Source organism: Arachis hypogaea, chromosome 16 (assembly GCF_003086295.3).
Source record: "Arachis hypogaea cultivar Tifrunner chromosome 16, arahy.Tifrunner.gnm2.J5K5, whole genome shotgun sequence".
Classification (NCBI taxonomy): Eukaryota; Viridiplantae; Streptophyta; class Magnoliopsida; order Fabales; family Fabaceae; genus Arachis; species Arachis hypogaea.
Window position 1 is genome coordinate 65086338 of NC_092051.1, and position 11642 is coordinate 65097979.

Sequence of the window (11642 nt, forward strand, 5' to 3'; positions counted from 1 at the left end):
TGCTAGGACATGCTGTTTTCTGATCTGGATCTACTGCAATTTGGTTGTAGCCTGAATAGCATAAAAAGTATAGTAATTATGACCTGCTAGTCTTAGCATCTGGTCTATGAATGGTAAAGGAAATATCTTTTGGTGCTGTATTGAGCCTTCTGTTCAATACATGCGCTCCTGTAACTTTCTTGTAGAACCAGTTCATTTTTTTCATTATGAATCACTGTCATGCTCCCTTTTTAGGGACAACTTGAACAGTACTCACCATGGGCTATCAGAAATAGGATAAATAATCCCAGCCTCCAGTAATTTAGTGACCTCTTTCTGCACCACTTCCTTCATGGATGGATTTAGCCGCCTCTGTGGTTGAACCACTGGCTTAGCATCATCCTCCAATACGATTTTGTGCATGTATCTAGCTGGGCTTATGCCCCTAAGGTCACTTATGGACCACCCAAGAGCTGCCTTGTGTGTCCTTAGCACTTGGATTAGTGCTTCTCTTCCTGTGGATTTAAAGCAGAGCTTATGATCACTGGAAAGTATCACTTTCTCCCAGAAATGCATATTTCAGGGATGGTGGTAATGGTTTGAGCTTGGGTTTAGGAGGTTTTTCCTCTCCCTGAGGAAATTTCAGAGGCTTTCTCAATTCCTCTGAATCCTCTAGATCAGGTGGAACATCTTTAAAGATGTCTTCCAGCTCTGATTCGAGACTCTCAGCCATGTTGATCTCCTCCACCAGAGAGTCAATAAGATTAACTTTCATGCAGTCCCATTTCTAAGCCCAATGAATCCCCATTTCTGATCTTACCCATTCTCTTTAATTTCTGCATTTTACTTTCATGAGCATCTTCCCCATTCCCATTTACAATTCGCAATTTACTTTCCGTCATTTACTTTCATCTCTTTACTTCCAGCATTTACATTTTCTGCTATTTACTTTCCCGCCATTTAATTTCCTACAACTTCAAACCAAATTCTGCTTCGCTCAAGTAGAACATTCCTCTAATTAAAGTTGCTTGACCAATCAATCCTGTGGGATTCGACCTCACTCTATTGTGAGTTTTTACTTGACGATAATTCGTATACTTGCCGAAGGAAAATTGTTGAGAGACAAGTTTCCGTGCTATCAGTATTCCAAGTAGGATCTGGGATGGAATGACTGTGACGAGCTTTTAACTTGCGAGTGTTGGGCGTAGTGACAGACACAAAGGATCAATGGATCCTATTCCAACATGAGTGAGAACCGACAGATGATTAGCCGTGCGGTAACAGTGCATTTGGACCATTTTCACTGAGAGGACGGATGGTAGCCATTGACAACGGTGATCCACCAACATACAGCTTGCCATGGAAGGAGCCTCGCGTGCATGAAGAAAAAGACAGTAGGAAAGCAGAGATTCAGAAGACAGAACATCTCCAAAACCTCAACCTGTTCTCAATTACTGCATAACAAGTATTATTTATTTTATGTTATTTACTCTTTATTAACCCAACCATTTTATTACTAATTTCCTGACTAAGTTACAAGATAACCATAGCTTGCTTCAAGCCGACAATCTCCGTGGGATTGACCCTTACTCACGTAAGGTATTACTTGGATGACCCAGTGCACTTGCTGTTAGTGGTACGAGTTGTGAAAAGTGTGATTTACAATTTCGTGCACCAAGTTTTTGACGCCGTTGCCGGGGATTGTTCGAGTTTGGACAACTGACGGTTTATTTTGTTGCTTAGATTAGGAAAAATTTTTCTTTTTGGTTTAGAGTCTTTCGTTTGAGTTTAGTTTTATATTTTAAGTTTGGTTTCAATTGCATAAGTTTATGTTTTCTTTCAATTTTTTTCGAATTATTAGTGCTCAGAGTATAAAAATTTTTAAGTTTGGTGTCCTTTGTGTTTCTGTTTTCTTAAAAATTTTTCAAAAGTTGCTATCAGTGTTCATCTTGATATTCAAAGTTTTCCTGTTTGTTTTCTTTGTTTTGATCAAAAAATTCTAAATTTGGTGTCATTTCATTATTTTTCTCTTTCCTCATTAAATTCAAAATCCCTTTCAAAAATCATATCCAAAGAGTACTAATCAGTGATGGGAGCACCCATTTCTGCAATAAACAATTTTACTTTGCTATGGTTCGATATGGAATTAGCCACAAAGTAGCAACTCTGTATCATCCACAGACAAATGGGCAAGCTGAAGTCTCTAACAGAGAACTAAAGAGAATCTTGGAACGGACTGTAATTGCCCATAGAAAGGATTGGGCAAAGAGCTTGGATGATGCTCTGTGGCATACAGAACAGCATTCAAGACTCCTATAGGAACCTTTCCATACAAGCTTGTGTATGGCAAGGCCTGTCATCTGCCTGTGGAACTGGAACATAAAGCCTACTGGGCAACCAGATTCCTAAACCTGGATGCTAAGTTAGCTGGTGAGAAAAGATTGCTCCAGCTAAATGAGCTAGAGGATTTCAGACTCAATACCTTTTATTTTCTAAATGAATGCTTGAACAGTGCATATTTTTGAATTTGTTATTTATGAATGTTAAAATTGTTGGCTCTTGAAAGAATAAGGAAAAAGCAGAAATGTTACTTGATAATCTGAAAAATCATAAAATTGATTCTTGGAGCAAGAAAAAGCAGTGGATACAAAGCTTGCGAAAAAAAATGGCAAAAAAATAAAAGAAAAAGAAAGAAAAAGAGAAAGCAAGCAGAAAAAGCCAATAACCCTTTAAACTAAAAGGCAAGGGTAAAGAGGATCCAAGGCTTTGAGCATTAATGGATAGAAGGGTCTAAAGGAATAAAATTCTGGCCTAAGCGGCTAAATTACGTTGTCCCTAAACATGTGCTTGTGGCATGAAGGTCCAAGTGAAGAGCTTGAGACTGAGTGGTTAAAGTCGTGGTCCAAAGGAAAAAGAGTACGCCAGCTCCTTACTCTTTTCTGGCGTTAAATGCCAGAACTGGCATAAAAGTTGGAGTTAAACGCCCAAACTGGCACAAAAGCTGGTGTTCAATGCCAGGAATAGCCTATGCACGTAAAAGCTTCAGTGCTCAGCCCAAACACACACCAAATGGGCCCCGGAAATGGATTTCTGCACTATCTATCTTAGCTTACTCATTTTCTATAAACCTAGGTTACTAATTGAGTATAAAAGCTACTTTTAGAGATTCATTTTGTACCTCATGAAATTTTACATCAGAACTTGTATTTTCTATGGCATGAGTCTCTAAACCCCATGGTTGAGGGTGAGGAGCTCTGCTGTGTCTCGATGGATTAATGCAATTACTATTATTTTCCATTCAATCATGCTTGTTTCCATTCTAAGATATTCACTTGAACTTCAACATGATGAATGTGATGATCCGTGACACTTATCACCATTCTCAACCTATGAATGCGTGCCTGACAACCACTTCTGTTCTACCTTGGATTGAGTGTATCTCTTTGGTTCCTGGTTCACGAGTTTGATTGCTGGTGCACGAAATTGTGATCTCTGGTAATGGTTCCAAAAACTTGTTGCTCTAATCTCAATTCATAATTTGTCATAACTTCGATACAACTAACCAGCAAGTGCACTAGGTCGTCCAAGTAATAAACCTTACGTGAGTAAGGGTCGATCCCACGGAGATTGTTGGTATGAAGCAAGATATGGTCACCTTGTAAATCTCAGTCAGGCGGATAATAATTGATTATGGAGTTTTCAAAAATAATACTAATTAAACAGAAAGTAGGGATAGAAACACTTATGTAATTCATTGGTGAGAATTTCAGATAAGCGTGTAGAGATGCTTTCGTTCCTCTGAATCTCTGCTTTCCCGTTGTCTTCATCCAATCAGTCTTACTCCTTTCCATGGCTGGCTTTATGCAAGGGCATTACCGTTGTCAATGGTTACATCCTCTCCTCTTGTGAAAATGGTCCAAATGCTCTGTCACAACACGGCTAATCATCTGAGGTTCTCGATCATGCTGGAATAGGATTCACCCTCTTTTTGTGTCTGTCACTACGCCCAGCACTCGCGAGTTTGAAGCTCGTCACAGCCATTCAATCCCAGAATCCTACTCAGAATACCACAGACAAGGTTTAGACCTTCTGGATTCTCATGAATGCCGCCATCAATCTAGCTTACACCACGAAGATTCTTATTAAGAGATATAAGAGATAATCATTCAATCGAAGGTAGAACGGAAGTGGTTGTCAGGCACGCGTTCATGGGGAATGATGATGATTGTCACGTTCATCACATTCAGGTTGAAGTGCGAATGAATATCTTAGAAGTGGAATAAGTTGAATTGAATAGAAAACAGTAGTACTTTGTATTAATCTTTGAGGAACAGCAGAGCTCCACACCTTAATCTATGGAGTGTAGAAACTCTACCGTTGAAAATACATAAGTGAAAATGGGGTTCATTGGTCTCGGCCCCAGAGGGGAACCGGAGTAACCAAGACTCTATGATCCGAAGATAAAACTCAGGATGTCTAATATAATAATAAAAAGTTCTATTTATAATAAACTAGCTACTAGGGTTTACAAAAGTAAGTAATTGATGCATAAATCCACTTCCGGGGCCCACTTGGTGTGTGCTTGGGCTGAGCTTGAATGTTACACGTGCAGAGGCTCTTTCTGGAGTTGAACGCCAGGTTGTAACGTATTTCTGGCGTTCAACTCTGGTTTGTGACTTGTTTCTGGCGTTTAACTCCAGACAGCAGCGTAGAACTGGCGTTCAACGCCCTTTTACATCATCTAAACTCGTTCAAAGTATGGACTATCATACATTGCTGGAAAGCCCTGCATGTCTACTTTCCAACGCAATTAGAAGCGTGCCATTTAGAGTTCTGTAGCTCCAGAAAATCCACTTTGAGTGCAGGGAGGTCAGAATCCAACAGCATCAGCAGTCCTTCTTCAACCTCTGAATTTGATTTTTGCTCAAGTCCCTCAATTTCAGCCAGAAAATATCTAAAATCACAGAAAAACACAAAAACTCATAGTAAAGTCCAAAAGTGTGAATTTAACATAAAAACTAATGAAAACATCCCTAAAAGTAACTAGATTCTACTAAAAACATACTAAAAACAATGCCGAAAAGCGTATAAATTATCCACTCATCACAACACCAAACTTAAATTGTTGCTTGTCCCCAAGCAACTGAAAAGAAAATAGGATGAAAAGAAGAGAATATACTATAAATTCCAAACTATCAATGAAACATAGCTCCAATCAGAGGAGCGGGACTTGTAGCTTTTTGCCTCTTGAATAGTTTTGGCATCTCACTTCATCCATTGAAGTTCAGAATGATTGGCATCTATAGGAACTCAGGGTTCAGATAGTGTTATTGATTCTCCTAGTTCAGTATGATGATTGTTGAACACAGCTGTTTTATGAGTCTTGGCCGTGGCCCTAAGCACTTTGTGTTCCAGTATTACCACCGGATACATAAATGCCATAGACACATAATTGGGTGAATCATTTCAGATTGTGACTCAGCTTTGCTAAAGTCCCTAATTAGAGGTGTCCAGGGTTCTTAAACACACTCTTTTTTTGCTTTGGACCTTGACTTTAACCGCTCAGTCTCAAGTTTTCACTTGACACCACGCCACAAGCACATGGTTAGGGACAGCTTGGTTTAGCCGCTTAGACCAGGATTTTATTCCTTTAGGCCCTCCTATCCACTGATGCTCAAAGCCTTGGGATCCTTTTTATTTGCCCTTGCCTTTTGGTTTTAAGGGTTATTGGCTTTTTGCTCTTGCCTCTTGGTTTTAAGAGCTTTTGGCTTTTTTTGCTTGCTTTTTCTTTTTCTTTCTATATTTTTTTTTCTGCAAGCTTTGTTCTTTGCTGCTTTTTCTTGCTTCAAGAATCATTTTTTATGATTTTTCAGATTATCAAATAACATGTCTCCTTGTCATCATTCTTTCAAGAGCCAACATATTTAACATTCATAAACAACAACTTCAAAAGAAAACAAGAAGCATTGTCACCACATCAATATAATTAAACTAAGTTCAAGGATAAATTCAAAACTCATGTACTTCTTGTTCTTTTGAATTAAAACATTTTTCATTTTAAGAGAGGTGATGGATTCATAGAACATTCATAACTTTAAGACAAAGTTACTAACTACTAATGATCATGTAATGAAGACACAAACATAGATAAGCACTTAACATAGAGAAAAAGAAAAATAGAAAGTGAGAACAAGGAATGAGTCCACCTTAGTGATGGTGGCATTTTCTTCTTGAGGAACCAATGATGTCCTTGAGCTCTTCTATGTCTCTTCCTTGTCTTTGTTGCTCCTCCCTCATTGCTTTTTGATCTTCTCTGATTTCATGAAGGATGATGGAGTGCTCTTGATGTTCCACTCTTAGTTGTCCCATGTTGGAACTTAATTCTCCTAGGGAGGTGTTGATTTGCTCCCAATAGTTTTGTGGAGGAAAATGCATTTGAGGCATCTCCGGGATCTCATGGTGATGAACTTCCTGCGCCTCTTGAGCTCCATGAATGGGCTCTCTTACTTGCTCCATCTTTTTCTTAGTGATGGGCTTCTCTTCCTCAATGTGAATGTCTCCTTCTATGAAAGCTCCAGCTGAGTAACATAGATGGCAAATAAGATGAGGAAAAGCTAGCCTTGCCCCAGGGGAGGGCTTTTCGGCTATTTTGTAGAGTTCAAGGGAGATGACTTCATGAACTTCTACTTCCTCTCCAATCATGATGCTCTGGATCATGATGGCCCGATCCACACTAACTTCAGATCGGTTGCTAGTGGGGATGATGGAGCGTTGGATGAACTCCAACCATCCTCTAGCCACAGACTTGAGGTCCAGTCTTCTTAGTTGAACCGGCTTGCCTTTGGAGTCAATCTTCCATTGAGCTCCTTCCACACATATGTCCATGAGGACTTGGTCCAACCTTTGATTAAAGTTGACCCTTCTAGTGTAGGGGCGCTCATCTCCTTGCATCATAGGCAAGTTAAACGCCAACCTCACATTTTCCGGCCTAAAATCTAAGTATTTCCCCCGAACCATTGTAACATAATTCTTTGGATTCGGGTTCTTACTTTGATCATGGTTCCTAGTGATCCATGCATTGGCATAGAACTCTTGAACCATTAGGATGCCGACTTGTTGGATGGGGTTTGTTAGAACTTCCCAACCTCTTCTTTGGATTTCATGTCGGATCTCCGGATATTCATTTTTCTTGAGTTTGAAAGGGGCCTCGGGGATCACCTTCTTCTTGGCCACAACATCATAGAAGTGGTCTTGATGGGCTTTGGAGATGAATCTTTCCATCTCTCATGACTCGGAGGTGGAAGCTTTTGTCTTCCCTTTCCCTTTTCTAAAGGATTCTCCGGTCTTAGGTACCATCAATGGTAATGGAAAAACAAAAAGCTTATGCTTTTACCATACCAAACTTAGAATTTTGCTCGCCCTCGAGCTAGAGAAGAAAGAATAGATGAAGAAGAAGAAGAAAATATGGAGAGGAGGGGGAGGTGTGTTTCGGCCAAGAAGAGAAAGGAGGGTTGTGTTGTGAGAAAATGAGGAAGAATGGAGGGGTATATATAGGGAAGGGAGGGTGGGTAAGTTCGGCCATTTAGGGTGGGTTTGGGTGGGAAATTGATTTTGAATTTTGAAGGTAGGTGGAGTTTATGAGGTAGGTTTATGGGGAAGAGTGGATGGATGTGAGTGGTGAAGAGGTGATGGAGAAGAGAGATTGAGGTGATTGGTGAAGGGTTTTGGGGAAGAGTGTTTATGGGATTGTGTGAAAGTGGGGTGAGAAGAAGTGAGTGGAGGTAGGTGAGGATCCTATGGGGTCCACAGATCCTGAGGTGATCCTGTGGGGTCTACAGATCCTAAGGTGTTCAAGGATTTACAATCTTGCACCAAATTGGGCATGCAAAATGCCCTTGCACACAACTCTGGGCGTTCAGCGCCAGATTGGTGCTTGTTCTAGGCATTGAACGCCCATTTGTAGCCTATTTCTGGCGTTGAATGCCAGAACCATGCTTGTTCTGGGCGTTCAGCGCCAGCTCTTCTCCAGGGTGCATTTCTGGCGTTCAAACGCCCAGATGCTGCCCATTTCTGGCGTTCAGCGCCAGAACCATGCTCTATTCTGGCGTTGAACACCCAAAACATGCTTTTTACTGGCGTTTAAATGCAAGTAAGGTCTTCCTCCAGGGTGTGATTTTTCTTCTGCTATTTTTGATTCCGTTCTCAAATTTTTTATTTATTTTGTGACTCCACATGATCATGTACCTATAAAGACATATAACTAATAAAAATATAATTGAATAAAAATTGGGTTGCCTCCCAACAAGCGCTTCTTTAATGTCAATAGCTTGACAGTGGGCTCTCATGGAGCCTCACAGATGTGCAGAGCTTTGTTGAGACCTCCCAACACCAAACCTAGAGTTTGGATATGGGGGTTTGACACCAAACTTAGAGTTTGGTTGTGGCCTCCCAACACCAAACTTAGAGTTTGACTGTGGGGGCTTTGTTTGACTCTACTTTGAGAGAAACTTTTTATGCTTCCTCTCCATGGATGCAGAGAGAGATCCTTGAGTTGTAAACACAAGGTTGTCCTCATTTATTTGAAGGATCAATTCTCTTCTGTCCACATCAATAACAGCTCTTGCTGTGGCTAGGAAGGTTCTTCCAAGGATGATGAATTCATCCTCATACTTCCCAGTATCTAGGACTATGAAATCAGCAGGTGATGCCAAGGCATCTTAGGCTAGTTTCACTAGCATTTTTTATGTTATTTTTAGTTGTTTTATGCATTTTCTTGAGCCTTAAGTAATCATTTGGGCCAAATAGTCATGCTTGTCTTAAATCATTCAAACATGAAGATTTTTATGCAAATTCCATGAGTTTTTAGTTATATTCCTTGAATGCTATGAATGGAAGAATTCTCATGAATTTTAGCAAGACTTTGATGCAACTGTTTGGATGATTTCAGGGAAGAAGAGGTTAGGCAAGGAAGCAACAAAATCAATAAAGGAAGCTTGAATATCACATGTGGAGTTTAAGTTCCAGTTTAAGCCTAAACTGGAGCTTAAACGCCAAAAATCATGAAGGATAAGAAATGCTGGAAATGAAGTTTAACCTCCAGTTTGACCTCAAACTGGAGGTTAAACGCCAGAATGGAAGGTCTCACCAAAGAAGCATTTCCACGTTTAACCTCCAGTTTGACCTCAAACTGGAGGTTAAACGCCAGAATGATAATGCCACTCAGGAAGGAGTTCCACGTTTAACCTCCAGTTTGACCTTAAACTGGAGGTTAAACGCCAGAATGGGAAAAGCACCAGGGAGCCATTTCCACGTTTAAGCTCCAGTTTGACCTCAAACTGGAGCTTAAACGTGTTCGACCAAGAACTTTCCTCCAGGGTTGCTTTCTCCATTTCCACGTTTAACCTCCAGTTTGACCTCAAACTGGAGGTTAAACGTGTTCGACACCTCCAGGGCTACCATTCTAAGCTTCCACGTTTAACCTCCAGTTTGACCTCAAACTGGAGGTTAAACGTGTTCGACCTCCAGGGCTACCTCTTCCATTTCCACGTTTAAGCTTCAGTTTAACCTTAAACTGAAGCTTAAACGTGTTATATGGAACAGCTTGACCATGCCTTCTTCAAACATAAATAACTTGAGCTACAAAACTCCAAATGAGGTGATTCAAAATGCATTGGAAAGAAGACATCTAGAGCTTTCCAAGCATATATGGCATGCATGGTGGATACTAAAAATTGAGGGAGAAAACAGCCCCGTAATGTGCATAGAAGAGCATAGTACCAACATGCAATCAGGCCAGCTGACCTCTTCACCTTCCATGGAGTATAACTCGAGTTGTAGAGATCCAATTGAGGTGCTTCCAGTTGCGTTAGAAATCTGACATCCATAGCTTTCCAACGAGGTATAATAGTCTATATTTGGCATCAAATTGGCAAGGTTGACAAGAGAACAAAGTGACGACTCAAGAAAGGGGGTGCAACATTTGAGTGTAGTTTAATGGATCATTATCCTTTTTGGATCAATTATGTCACTCAGCCCTTCAAGCAAGCAAGGCCCATCAACAACACCAAATCAAGGCCACAAGAATCATCTAGAATAGTTTATTTTCATTTGATTGTAATTTGCTTTGAATTTCATTTTCATTTTGTAATTTAGGGAGCCTATTTAAAGGCCTTAGTTTTTGCATTTGAGAAACACGGGGGATTGAAGGGGAATCCAGCCCCTGATGGGGACCTTAAACCTTTACTTTCACTTTTAGCTAGTTTTCCTTTTCTTTGTAATTGAATTCAGAGCTATGATTCACTAAACCCCCTTTCATTGGGTTAGGGAGCTCTATTGTAATTCAATGAATCAATAATAGTTTATCTTCTTCTTCAATCTTTTCTCTTGAATTTTGTTAGAAAGCTTCTCGATCTAATTCCATTGAGTAGTTGTCTTGGGAAAGAAACTACTCATACTTGGAATCTTTCGGAGCCTTGGGAAAGGAATGGAGGATTCATGCTAGAGAAGCTTTCTCACAGTGGATTGGATTGGGGTTTGGATGGATATTGTGACATGTAATCCTACCAAATTGTGGTTCATGAAATTGTGTGGTATAATCAGTGATCAAGCATCATCTCTTCTTATGAACATTTAAACCAAGGGATTGGGAATTTGTTTGTTTTTAGAGAGCATTGGTGAGCCAAGGAATTGGGATCCAATCATATAAGATTGCCAAGCAAAATTTAATGAATGCATTGGTTGAGGAAGAGATATACATGTTTTGATTCGGAGATTTCAATATCTCCTAAACCCAATGAATTCCCCATTTCTGATTTCCACTTTCTCTTTACATTCTGCAATTCAATTCTTGCAATCATCCCCACTCCCTTTTAATTTCAGCAATTTACATTCTGCTCTTTAATTCATGCAATTTAAGATTCAGCCATTTAATTTTCTTGTCATTTACTTTTCCCGCCAATTTTACATTCCGCAATTCTCATCTCAATCGTGATTCCGCTCAACTAGAACAAACTTCTAATTCGAATTGCTCACTCAACCAATCCTTGTGGGATTCGACCTCACTCTATTGTGAGTTTTTACTTGACGATAACCGGTGCACTTGCCGGAAGGAATTTTGCCGATCGTGCAATTTCCTAAATCGTAGCATAACTAGTTTATGCGCATCAAGTTTATGGCGCCGTTGCCGGGGATTGGTTTTCGATTGACAATTCTCAAATTGGAAGTTAACTAGATTGAGCAATTTTTCTTTTCTTTTGTTAATAGTTTTTGTTTCAGTTTATTACTGCTAATTTCTGCAAATTTTAATTTGTTTTCTTTGCTTATTCACTTGTTAGCATACTAACCACCAGTTGTTTATGATATTGCCTCACTATGGGATTTCCACTATCTTTGGATGAGTATTGTTTGAGACTGAGCACATTGCAAAAAAGAAAGGAGTATCCATCATCTTTTGGTCAATCAAAATTCATGAGAAACTCTCCACCACCACAGAATGATTCATGTTATTATGCTCATGGTGGGTGGGAGTATCAGGAACAGGAAACGGGGTACTTCCCAGAGCCACAAAATGGTCCATGTTTTGGTGAATTTGATCACTACTCAAGTTGTGGCTGGGAAGATCAAAACCAAAGAGATTTCACTTATTCACACCCCATTCATCAAGA